Here is a 13,763-nt window from a genome sequence, read left to right as displayed (position 1 = left end):
CATAGTGTCATACTAGTTGTTACGAGTATACTACTATCTCTTTATCAACCAGTGTACAGTGCGGTAGTTCACGGCTGTGGCTACCTCTGTGTCGGCAGTCGGCAGGCAGTCCGTCCATCCATAATTGTATTATAATATATACCACCTAACCGTGGTTTTTTTTTCATTCTTTATACCGTCATAGTCAGTCATACTAGTTGTTACGAGTATACTACTATCTCTTTATCAACCAGTGTACAGTGCGGTAGTTCACGGCTGTGGCTACCTCTGTGTCGGAACTCGGCAGGCAGTCCGTCCATCCATAATTGTATTATAATATATACCACCTAACCGTGGTTTTTTTTTCATTCTTTATACCGTCATAGTCAGTCATACTAGTTGTTACGAGTATACTACTATCTCTTTATCAACCAGTGTACAGTGCGGTAGTTCACGGCTGTGGCTACCTCTGTGTCGGCAGTCGGCAGGCAGTCCGTCCATCCATAATTGTATTATAATATATACCACCTAACCGTGGTTTTTTTTTCATTCTTTATACCGTCATAGTCAGTCATACTAGTTGTTACGAGTATACTACTATCTCTTTATCAACCAGTGTACAGTGCGGTAGTTCACGGCTGTGGCTACCTCTGTGTCGGAACTCGGCAGGCAGTCCGTCCATCCATAATTGTATTATAATATATACCACCTAACCGTGGTTTTTTTTTCGTTCTTTATACCGTCGTCATACTAGTTGTTACGAGTATACTACTATCTCTTTATCAACCAGTGTACAGTGCGGTAGTTCACGGCTGTGGCTACCTCTGTGTCGGCACTCGGCAGGCAGTCCGTCCAACCATAATTGTATTATATACCACCTAACCGTGGTTTTTTTTTCATTCTTTATACCGTCGTCATACTAGTTGTTACGAGTATACTACTATCTCTTTATCAACCAGTGTACAGTGCGGTAGTTCACGGCTGTGGCTACCTCTGTGTCGGCACTCGGCAGGCAGTCCGTCCAACCATAATTGTATTATATACCACCTAACCGTGGTTTTTTTTTCATTCTTTATACCGTCGTCATACTAGTTGTTACGAGTATACTACTATCTCTTTATCAACCAGTGTACAGTGCGGTAGTTCACGGCTGTGGCTACCTCTGTGTCGGCACTCGGCAGCCCGTCCATAATTGTATATACCAGTGACCTAACCGTGGTTTTTTTTCCTTTCTTTATACATACATACTAGTTACGAGTATACTATCTCTTTATCAACCAGTCTATATATTAGCAGCAGACACAGTACAGTGCGGTAGTTCACGGCTGTGGCTACCTCTGTGTCGGCACTCGGCAGCCCGTCCATAATTGTATATACCACCTAACCGTGGTTTTTTTTTTCTTTCTTTATACATACATACTGCAGTGCCACTCCTAGATGGGCCCGGTGTTTGTGTCGGCCACTAGGGTCGCTAATCTTACTCACACAGTCAGCTACCTCATTGCGCCTCTTTTTTTCTTTGCGTCATGTGCTGTTTGGGGAGGGTTTTTTGGAAGGGCCATCCTGCGTGACACTGCAGTGCCACTCCTAGATGGGCCCGGTGTTTGTGTCGGCCACTAGGGTCGCTAATCTTACTCACACAGCTACCTCATTGCGCCTCTTTTTTTCTTTGCGTCATGTGCTGTTTGGGGAGGGTTTTTTGGAAGGGACATCCTGCGTGACACTGCAGTGCCACTCCTAGATGGGCCCGGTGTTTGTGTCGGCCACTAGGGTCGCTTATCTTACTCACACAGCGACCTCGGTGCAAATTTTAGGACTAAAAATAATATTGTGAGGTGTGAGGTATTCAGAATAGACTGAAAATGAGTGTAAATTATGGTTTTTGAGGTTAATAATACTTTGGGATCAAAATGACCCCCAAATTCTATGATTTAAGCTGTTTTTTAGTGTTTTTGGAAAAAAACACCCGAATCCAAAACACACCCGAATCCGACAAAAAAAATTCGGTGAGGTTTTGCCAAAACGCGTTCGAACCCAAAACACGGCCGCGGAACCGAACCCAAAACCAAAACACAAAACCCGAAAAATTTCAGGCGCTCATCTCTAGTTAGGTGGTAGGTATATAATAATAAATAATACAATTCTGGTCGGACGGACTGCCTGCCGTGTGCCGACACAGAGGTAGCCACAGCCGTGAACTACCGCACTGTACTGTGTCTGCTGCTAATATAGACTGGTTGATATTTAAAGAGATATTAGTAGTATACAACAATACTATACTGGTGGTCAGGCACTGGTCACCACTCCTGCAGCAAAAGTGTGCACTGTTAATTAATATAATTGTACTCCTGGCTCCTGCTAACAACCTGCAGTGCTCCCCAGTCTCCCCCACAATTAATTATAAGCTTTTAATTTATACATTGATGACTGTGCAGCACACTGGGCTGAGCTGAGTGCACACAGACTGAGTCACACTGTGTGACTGACTGTGCTGTGTATCGTTTTTTTTTTCAGGCAGAGAACGGATATAGCAGAGAGAAGTGAACGGATATATTATATTAAATAAAAGTTAACTAGCAACTGCACTGGTCACTGACTGTGGTAAACTAACTCTGTCTGCGACTCTGCACAATCTCTCTCTATCTAATCTATCTATCTCTATTCTAATGGAGAGGACGCCAGACACGTCCTCTCCCTATCAATCTCAATGCACGAGTGAAAATGGCGGCGACGCGCGGCTCCTTATATAGAATCCGAGTCTCGCGATAGAATCCGAGCCTCGCGAGAATCCGACAGCGTCATGATGACGTTCGGGCGCGCTCGGGTTAACCGAGCAAGGCGGGAAGATCCGAGTCGCTCGGACCCGTGGAAAAAAAAGTGAAGTTCGTGCGGGTTCGGATTCAAAGAAACCGAACCCGCTCATCTCTAATAGATATACAACCTTATGTAAGAGAGAGATATATTGGATGTTACAGTTCAATTCAGTACACCCGACTGGTTTAAATGAGACAATGGAACTAAATATAGTAATATAAAACCATTGGGAGATGTCATGTTGAACTCTTATCTCTTAATAAATTTGAATATCTGTCGTCTGTGGTTGGTACAGGTGACAACTCTGTGACACCTGTGTGTGGTCTGTTCGGCCGTGGAGGCATCCACGCACAACCTGGACGGGACGGTGGTTTATCCCTGTCAGCACGCCTGGGTAGTGCGTATATCCGGCACATCTAAGGATATTTGGGACACCTCTGTTAACGGAGGACCCCCCACGGCCGGATAGCCACCCAATCATAGCGAAGATGACAGGTTCTGTGAGAAAAACAAAGCTCCATCCATTTGTACCGTCCCCTTTCTCTTCTTGTGTTGGTCTCCGCCCCTCCCGCCCCCTTTCCCCCCCCCTCCCTCCCATTTTGGGTTCTATATAAATGTATATAAAAAATCATGTATCTTTAATGTCTAAATTTTATTTATTATTAAGCAAGCATTACTAATTGCTACCTTTAGTACTATTATTATCTTATGTGTGCCCTGTATCAAAATATATATCCTGAGGAGATCTAAGGAAGATCCGAAAGATATTATCGATTGAATCTGCATTATGTATAACTGTCTCATATAGTTCTAGTATATGAGTATTATCTGATTAATATTGCATGTATCTCATATAACATTTGATCTGAAGATAATCTCTTATCGTAAGAACCAGAAATTATAAGTATTCAATATAATTGGAAGTGTCACCATATGCTAAAAACAATGATTTATATATTTATGTATCCCATTTTCAAGATTTTCATATGTGATCTATGTTCCTTATATGCCCACAGTGGGGCAAGATATGCCCGCTTTTCCGTCCTTGAGGTCCCGCCCTGTGAGTCACATGACAGGCGAGTGACGTCGTCGCGCATCGCGACGACGCTCACCGGGGTTGCTTAGCAACTAAACAACCCCGGTCCGGACACCGCACGCCGGAGTATACACGGGTTGCCTAGCAACCGAGTTACTTCCGCCAGGCCACATTTACTGGCCATTGCCGGTCACGTGACCGGGCTGCACGGGGCCACAGGACGGAACATCGAGACTTGGCTATCATATATATAAAAGTGATCTTAATATCATTGGTAAGGTCTGCAGGCTTGGATATACATAACATAGGGATTTCTGAGATTTACATGGAAAATCTATAGAACTAAGAGTCCGGAATTAGGTCATGTGACTGCACTGACCTTTAACACCTTTCCTATTCAGTTTTATTTTTATTTATGTTTATGGATTACATATATATATACATTTTTTGTGGGTTTGCCTCCTACACATCATTCTATCTATTAAATGGGATTAGTGAAATTGCAAAACTATAGTTTTTATAAATACTATGGATGATTGATTACTCATTATTGTTATACACCTGTTACACACCTGTTGGGCATCAGGTGATTAAATAGGGTTTAAATAGATCCCTGAATCAGTGGGAGCTCTACTTCTGATGAAGCTAGGTGACCGTGCCTAGGGAAACGCGTTAAGTGTGAAAAAGCTGCCATCACCACTATCACCAGTGCTCCACTTCATCACAGGATCCAGATATGGACTTTTGACAATCTATTTTGGAACACCTGCCTTGGATTTGTTCTCTGTGGGACATATCAATTACAGCATTCATCGGAGAGACCCAGCTTGAATACAAGTGATACAGCTCGCCTGCTGTTTTCAAAAGCAATTGGAAGCCTCCGCTTATACGGGTAAAACCAGCTGTATTCCATTTCTCTTCCCCAGGGAACTTTTGTCCAGTGTTCTAGTCCGGGATCCTCAGTGGACACTCATTAGCAGCACATTTGAATTTTTTCTCAGCTCCATATATGCCCTTAATTTTATATGATTGTGTGAATTTTATATTTTATTCATGTTTTTATTCACTAATTAGTGTTAGTTAATAAATACAAGTGTTTTTCAATCATCCATAGTTGTTTTAATTATTGGAAAGACAGCCAGCGCCGGCTTACTTGCCTTTTGTTGTAAAAACAAGATGACAAGAGGTCTGCATTCAATGTTCCAAGGTATGTAACATTTATTAAGAAAAACATCATCTCATATGGGAGAGCAATCTTATAATATAAGTGGTAAAAGTAGTCTAAAATAAATAAATTGTAAAAAAAAAATGAAAGATCAGTCTAGCACGCTTGCATTATGTTAATATAATTAATTGAAGTTTCTTAATAATTCATTTGGGACATACACCCAGTATTTATTTTTTAAGACTACAGAATTGTACTCTGGTATTATTTTTTTTGTTTTGTTTTTCATCTCTCTTAAGAGAATTAAGGATCGTGGCTTGTTGCTATTGTGTATAGATTTGGAATACAAATACAGAGGTTTTTTATGATTGTACAGAGAAATATTTCCATGGCCACGGAATACATGTAATTGTTAAATTGTAGAAGTATGATTTTGTGTTAAATCAGCAAATAGAGTTTTTTCCTTGAAAATATGTAAGGATTTATGGAACAAAAAATTTGGGGTGCACTGCTAACTTGACAGGAGTGTATGGACTGTTTGTTTGTCTGACGTTATTATAAATACAGTGAATACAATGGAATCCTGTTTACCCATTATTATTAAGTACCTTGAAATTTAAATACTTAAAGTGCTTTATAACATGGGATACAATATCTGCAAATGTTTAGATTAATTTAGAAATAAAAGACAAGATTACAGATAATTTAAATCACCACAAATCCAAATGACCAGTTCAAGCAAGAGTTGGAAAAGATCATGGGTGATTGTGTTAATATATTTCATGCTTCTATATGCCAGATTACTGGCTATAAAACTGAGGAGTCTTCAGTTCCTGCTTGTGTAATCAATAAAAATAGAAATAGCAAAGTTTTCCAGTTTCCAGCAAGGACTGTATGAAAAACAATGACTGCTGTCATAGCACAATCTGACTCAGAAGTCAGCCCACCTTTCCTCTGCAAAAATAACCTCTGAGCATTTTCAACAAGGGTTACATGAGGAATCGTCAGTAATATTAGCAACAAATACTTCAATTGAGGGTAGATTTAAAGAATTGAATTCATTTCGAAGCAAGTTTTGGGAATAGGACATCTCAAGAAATACAAACAATGTTAAATCCACAACCAAATGACAATATGATGGAAAAGATTATTCAAAATAGCCTACAAATGTTTATAGAAGATGCTGATTTTTAGTTTTAAAATGTTTGTTATACAAATGAATAAGGAAATGTATTCTTTTGGTTTGTTTATGAATGAAAGAGGATTCCATGGAATATTATATGGAAAAGAAATATTGGACTGGTGACATATTGCTAGGATTTTTTTGTGATACTAACTTTGTTATTTTCCTGCAGGATAAAGTCACATGGATCAAGCCATGATCCATTTGTGAAGAAAATAATTGTAGTTCCGCACTGATGCCGAAACAGACTGGTATGGCTGAGATACACTAGTAATCACAATGATAATATAAAACAAAGAGACAAGGCTAACAAAAAAGGAGGAGGAGTATGCCTTTACATTAAACCATTTTTAAAACCATACCTAAAGGAAGTGATCTACCAGGGAACAGAAGAAGACGTGGAGGCACTGAAATATCATGTGGGTGATCAGGAACTTAAAAGCTAATATTAGGTACATATTACAAACCACCTTATATTAGTTTGACTGAGGAGATTCAATTATTGCAGCAAATTGAAAAAACAGCAGGATTGGGGGAAGTCATCATTGGGGATTTTAACTCCCCTGACATAAATTGGAACAATGTATCATGTGTTACAGCTAAGGGAAAATTTTCCTTAAATATGCTAAAAGACCACTATTGGTCTAAATTAATCGAGGAGCTTACTAAAATAGTACAATACTGGACCATGTACTAACTAATGATGTGTAGATAATATCAAATACTAAAGTAGGGGAGACATTGGGAAACAGCAATCACAATATGGTGACATTCGATACTGGTATTCAAAAACACCACTATAAGTGTTCATCAAAAAATTTTAACTTCAGAAAAGCAAATATCGACAGTCTCAAACAAGCAGTGAAGGGCATTGACTGGGATAGTTTCTCCAATGGTACTAACACCACTGAAATGTGGGATGTTTTTGAATGGTTGCTCGATTATTATACTCATAAATTCATTCCCATGAGCAGCAAACACAAAAGTTCAAAATACAAACCAAAGTGACTTAATAAGAAAGTTAAGAAAGAAATGGATAAAAAGAGAGGTGCTTTCAAAGCTTTTAAATCAAATGGGAAGGCAGGGTCACTCCACTACTACAAGGAATGTAACAAGAAATGCAAAAAATAAATCAGAGCAGCTAAAATCGAAAATGAAAAGCAAATAGCTAAGAAGAGTAAGACTAACCCAAAAAAGATTTTTAAGTATGTAACAGCAAAAGGTTAAAAAGGGAGAATATTGGACCAATAAAAGGAAAACTGGGAGTATTTAGAAATGACAAAATAAAATCAGAAATATTAAACAATTGTTTTCATCAGTGTTTTCTAAAAAGGAACAGATGTTAGAAGAAATTACTAACATAAGTAATGATAACATGCCGTTGTGTGGCACTTGTCTGAGGGAGGAAGTAGTACGTGAACAACTAAGTAAAATTAAGATTAATAAATCACATGGGTCCAGATGGACTTCACCCAAGGGTTCTGATGGAGCTTCACTCAGAATTAGCAAGGCCTCTGTATTTGATTTTTTTTATGATTCAATTAATATCGGGCATGATACCAAAGGACTGTTGTATAGAAGAGGTAATGCCTATATTTAAAAAGGGTAGCAAAACTTGTCCCGGTAACTATAGACCAATTAGTTTAATATCGGTATTGGGAAAAAATTTGGAGGGAATATTAAAGGCTAGCATACAGGAGTATTTGAATACCTCTAATGTTATATTACTAGGAACCAGCATGGTTTTGTGAGGGACAGGTCATGCCAAACTAACTAAATTAGCTTCTATGAAAAAGTGAGCGATAATCTTGACTGGGGCAACGCAGTAGATGTGGTCTATTTAGATTTTGCAAAAGCCTTCGATACAGTGCTTCACAAGAGGCTGGTTTTCAAACTAAAAGAGCTCAGCATAGGAAACACTATTTGTACTTGGGTAAGTACTTGGCTGGATAAGAGGGAACAGCTATTTATGGTTAATGGGATGTTGTCCAACTGGGCCATTGTATTCTGTGAAATACTGCAAGGGTCAGTATGCAGGCCTCTACTGTTCAATATATTTATTAATTACCTAGGAATAGGTCTGGCAAGCACAATTATGTAGGGTAATTAACTCAAGGATTCAGAGACCCTACAGAATGACTTATTTGAACTAGAAATTTGGGCATCTAAACGGAGAATGAGATTTAATATAGATAAATGTAAAGTCATGCACTTCGGAACTAAAAATTACCATGCATCCTACAAATTAAATGGAGAGATTTTAGGAGAAACTGTTTTAGAAAAAGATCTGGGGGTGCTCATTGATAAATTTAACAACAGTCTACAATGTCAGACTGCAGCAACAAAGGCAACAAAAGGTTTTAGCCTGCATAAAACTGGGAATTGAGACAAGGGATTAAAGTGTAATTGTACCATTTTATAAATCACTGTATGGCAACATCTTGAATATTGTGTACAATTTTGGGCACCACAATATAAAAAAGATACCTTACAGCTTGAAAGGGTAACAAAAGGGTAAGACGAGCAACTAAATAAATAAGGGGGTTAGAGATGCTGGAATATGAAGAAAGGCTTACCATTTTAAATATGTTCTCAGTTGAAAAAAGGCATTTAAGAAGAGACATTATCAATATTTATAAATACATAAAGTAGAGATGAGCTGGTTCGGTTTTACTCGGATTTACCGAAATCTCCTTATTGGCTCACGTACGTCACGTGTTTTGGTTAGGCAATAAGAAAAACCCAGAAAAAAAGAACTTGCGATAGTTCTGGCATTAAGAACCGAGTAAATCCGAACCCGCTCATCTCTAACATAAAGAGACAATACATGGAGCTAGCAGGTGATTTGTTTATTAGGAGACCTATCCAAAGGACACGCAGACACTCTCTGAGGTTAGAAGAGAAAAAATGGAATACCCAACAAAGGAGGGGTTTCTTCCCAATAAGGGCAGTAAGGAGCTGGAATACCTTGCCAGAGAAGGTAGTAATGGCATACTCAGTAATTGAGTTTAAAAATGGGTTGGATACATTTCTAACGGATAAAGATATCCAGGGATATAACATTTAAAAATACTGTATTGAGTTATTACAGGTATACTTTGGTTACATTCATAACAGTATAGGATCAACACAAAGGTTGAACTCGATAGACAACTTGTCTTTTTTCAACCTCACTATGTTACTATGCTTTTCTTACAGCTCAGCATTAAAACTGACAGGTTGTGATGTACCTTTCAAGAGTTAACAATGTTGAAAATAAAAGCACGGCATAGAGAATTTAAGACAGTTTTGAAACAAACTTTGATAATCACAGACAGAAGTGGTATTTTAGTAGAAGTTCTTTCCTCATGTGTCTCTCCTTTTCTTACTTACACTATCTTATACCCCATACTCCCTTTCATGGCACCTAAACCCTGGTTTTCTATAAATGTCCTATATTTTCTTCAACTGTAAGTGCTGTTTTCTTGTTTGCTCATCTGATTATGCATTGTGTAATGGGCACTCCGGATCCCTGGTGGCGCCATATAAATAAAGGATAATAATAATAATAATAATAATAATAATAAAGTTTAGAAATAGTACAGCAAATCTTGCCTGTATGCAATATAGTTAGAGAAACATGTACAGTATCCTTGTAATAAAGAAGTAGCAACATCAGTTGCATTTGTATGTTCTGTATGCAGTCATTCAGATTATGAACAAAAGCTTGATTTGCAAGATAGGATATTATACTTTTGAATCTTACTAACATTATGGTAACTGGATATCTGCAGCCTGAAGTCCTCCAAAATCATTGTCTTGCTCAGTTTCAACATGGGGGAGTAATAATTAATAATTAGAAAGAGGAAGACAATGAATAGGATTACATGAGCCATATTTTTGATGATTTTGAATTTATTAACAAATCAGGGAAGTCTATCTGTCATGTGTATAAGGTTTAAGACTAATGTTACATTGTTATTAAAAAGAAGTTACAGTAATTAAGGCCATGCACATGCAAAATATGTGTTAGTATATTTGGGAACAGATAACATTAATTGGTGGGAAGATGAAGGGAAAAAAATGTGTCATTTGGTATGAAGCTTAATTGTGAAACATGCATTATTTGCTAAAGAGAACAGTACCTACAAAACTTAAGCAACTTGTTTAAGACAACATACAGTACCCTTTTCAAAGGTTGCAATTCAATTTTATTCAATTGATAAAGATAAAGGGACTATGGTACTGTACTTGTTACGTGTGTTAAGGTGAAAAACGCTATGGTGTTTCCTGCACTATATAAGAAACTGTTAATAAATAAATAAATAATAATGTGGCCAGAGGTTTGGTCTAGATACAGTACAGTAAAGTTTTACTGATAGAAAGATTTTACAGGAGTCTGCAAAAAGAATATGTTGAGTTTGTAAAAATTCATATGTAGATATGGTTTACCTAGTGTCAAAGAAGAGTGATCATGGAATTTACATAATGTGAAGTGATGAAGAATATAAGTAAATTAATTTCATTTCATTGTCTAGGGAAATGTAATAAAAGAAATAATGTAAAAATGGGTTAGATAAACTTACAAAAGAAACAGGAAAGGCATTACAGAACTTTGGTACTTCGTAGCGTTGCACCACACCTTTCTCAATCTCTCTTTGAACTATTATTTTGAATTCAGCCAGGATACAAGATATGTTACTAATCCACAGACTGATTATTTAGTAACTGTTCAATATTTTATACAGTTGTCCAAATGACTGGAAGAACTTTAAAAGGCTGACAAGGGAATTCAACCTTGCATAAGAGATATAACCCGGCATAAGAGCTATAACCTAAATACTATAATATGGTGAGTAGTTTCTTACTGTCTAATTACAGACCGATAGGTTGGTCCTTGGCAAGTATTGCTGACAACAGATACAGCTGAAAAAGCTGCTGAGAAGGACATCTGGATCCATAGCTCAGATTACAGAAAGGTCAAAAGACCCGAGCTTGAATAAACTTCAGAACTCAGACCTATACACAAAAAAACTGAGTTACATTTGAAAGCGACTGAGTTCCAATTAAAGGAGCACCTCAATCAAGACTTTAATCAAGATGGAGAGGATTGACTATAATCGGCTATATATTTCTGAGTATTATACTTGAAACAATGATAATTGTAACAACAGTGGGACTAATTTATGTTATTCTTATTTTTTGGGAGAGAAAGCAAGTAGAGGTGTTGTGTGTATATATACTCATTCAATAAGGATGAGGATTATTTTAATAAGACCCTTCCTTCTTCTTTTCTTAAACAGGAAAACCACACAACTTAATGAGTGCTGTAAATAACTGGAATTGTCACCAGTTGAAAGATGTACAGTATTTGTAAGTATTGTGGTTATCCACCTGAGGAGAGATGAATAATGTTGTGCATGGATAATTTATGTTATTACACAAAAGAGTATCCAATCCAACAATATCACTTATTGTTAGGGAAGGTATTAGGTATTACCAATCAGTGAGTGTCACGACCACTGGTAGATTCTCCAGATATGACAATCTGGGAATCGCCATCCATGACTACTGGATTACTTTAAACATGACACTGCCACCAGCAAGAAGATTTTAGCGATTAAATGCAAGGCTGTCTTCACTTCAGCCTACCCACAAAATTATTAATACATCACAAAATAGGTAACATGGATCATGAGGCCTTGGGCCTAAGAATACAAAACCAAAACTATAAATTAGATGTTTAATTTCAAGAATATCTTTAGAGCTTTTAGTTACAAAAAAGAGTTACAAAGATTATGAGAAATATTTAAAAGTACACACAGATTAGGATACAATGTCAAATAAAACAAAATGGAGGATAATTTCAGAAACCTAACTTACTCAACTGCAGTTAAGCCTTATGTATGGAGGGATTTCACAATATAAGAGATATGGTGCATTTCCTGCTCCTTGCTGCTTCCCTCAGAAATAAACAAAACAGTGAGGGTGAGAGGGGCAGATATAACCCCCTCACAGCAGCAGCCCCACCTTTTCCTTAACTCTCTCAATGCTGTGTACCTGGGTAGTGAGAAACCAGATTTCCTTTGGTTTTACTTTTTAAACAGCTGTCTTCTTAAGTTTCTTAACCTGGCCTGGCTTTTCTGTAATGTCTCTTCTAACTATAGTTTATAGCTTCTTAGATAAGGGCCATAAACTAACCTCTGACTCCCCAGTATACATCAAGTGTCCTCTACTCCCATATCTGTTTAGCTATGAGTTCACCTAGAGCACAGGATTGCATCCATGTTGTTTCACATAATACATTAACATTATACATTTAGACATTATATACTAGTCTTATATTGCTGGATGCAAGTAAATGTCCAATTCTGACAAAGTGGGTATATACAAAGACATCCTCAGTGAGTAGCTACATGCCAATATCCCCTATACCAATTATATTTCAAGAAATAACCAAGTTTAATAATCTAGAGTATTGGAATAAGTGTGAATTTGATACATGTGAACAGAGAGTTACAGGTGCTTTTAGCATGAAAAAAACACCAGGGATAATATTAGCTCTGCACATAATAGAGTTGATTGCATTTTGTTTCAATAAAACATCACATGCAATTCAAAAAATTCCAACCCAAGTTTGAACACCATCAGGACTCGTCACTGTTCCAGTTCAAGATCACCCTACACAGATAGTAAAGGTGAATTTAATAGGATGTGAAAGGATTATTACTGTATACAATTCTTATGTTCCTAGATGTGCTGAATATTGTTAGTTATAAAGTTAGATATAAAAAGTAAAAATTGCATAGGATGTTCAGTAGATTTTTATGACTCAGCAATTGGTCATATGTTACCCCTAGCAGATCTCCAGAGTGAAGAAGTTACAATGAACAATAGCCACATGGGAATGGTAGTTGCTACTATGTCCTTAGGATATGATATACCTTTTATGTTGCCAAATGACATTTAGTATATGTGGAAAATATGCATACAAATAGTTGACAATTAATTCTGAGGGTCTTTGTTATTTAGGAAGATTAATTGCACAATTCTATACTCATAACTCATAATAATTAGAAAAAAGTTTTTTATAGGACACACATTAACATATAAGGGAAATTGAACACATAATCTGAAAAAATGTTCCTCTTACTAGTGCCTTGTTAGGACATCGAATTGATATAAATTGCTAAATTGTTTATTTATGACAATTGAAGGCTTATGACTAATCAACAGGACATTGATGGGTTGACCGAACTTATTGATAATGTAACTGCAATTTATGAAAAGACATTTAAGTATGTTGGACTTGAACTGAGATCATTCAAAAATGAACTGTTACAACACCACCTAGTTTGGATTATTTAATGGCAGAAACTGGAGGATATAGTTTGACCCTTGAGACTGATCTTTGAGTTCACTATTGTATTTATTTAACTAATGGTTCTACAGACCCAGATGCCATTATCACCAATTATATGAATGAGGCCCAAGATATGAAAGAAGATTTCTGGAAAATGCATTATGACAAAGACTTTGAAAATGAATCATAATGGTCATGGTTAGACATGGTTACTTGGTTCTCAGGATTGGGAAAGTGGGTGTCA

This window comes from Pseudophryne corroboree, chromosome 1 (genome assembly GCF_028390025.1).
Source record: "Pseudophryne corroboree isolate aPseCor3 chromosome 1, aPseCor3.hap2, whole genome shotgun sequence".
NCBI classification, from domain to species: Eukaryota; Metazoa; Chordata; class Amphibia; order Anura; family Myobatrachidae; genus Pseudophryne; species Pseudophryne corroboree.
Note: the sequence above shows the minus strand (reverse complement) of the source record.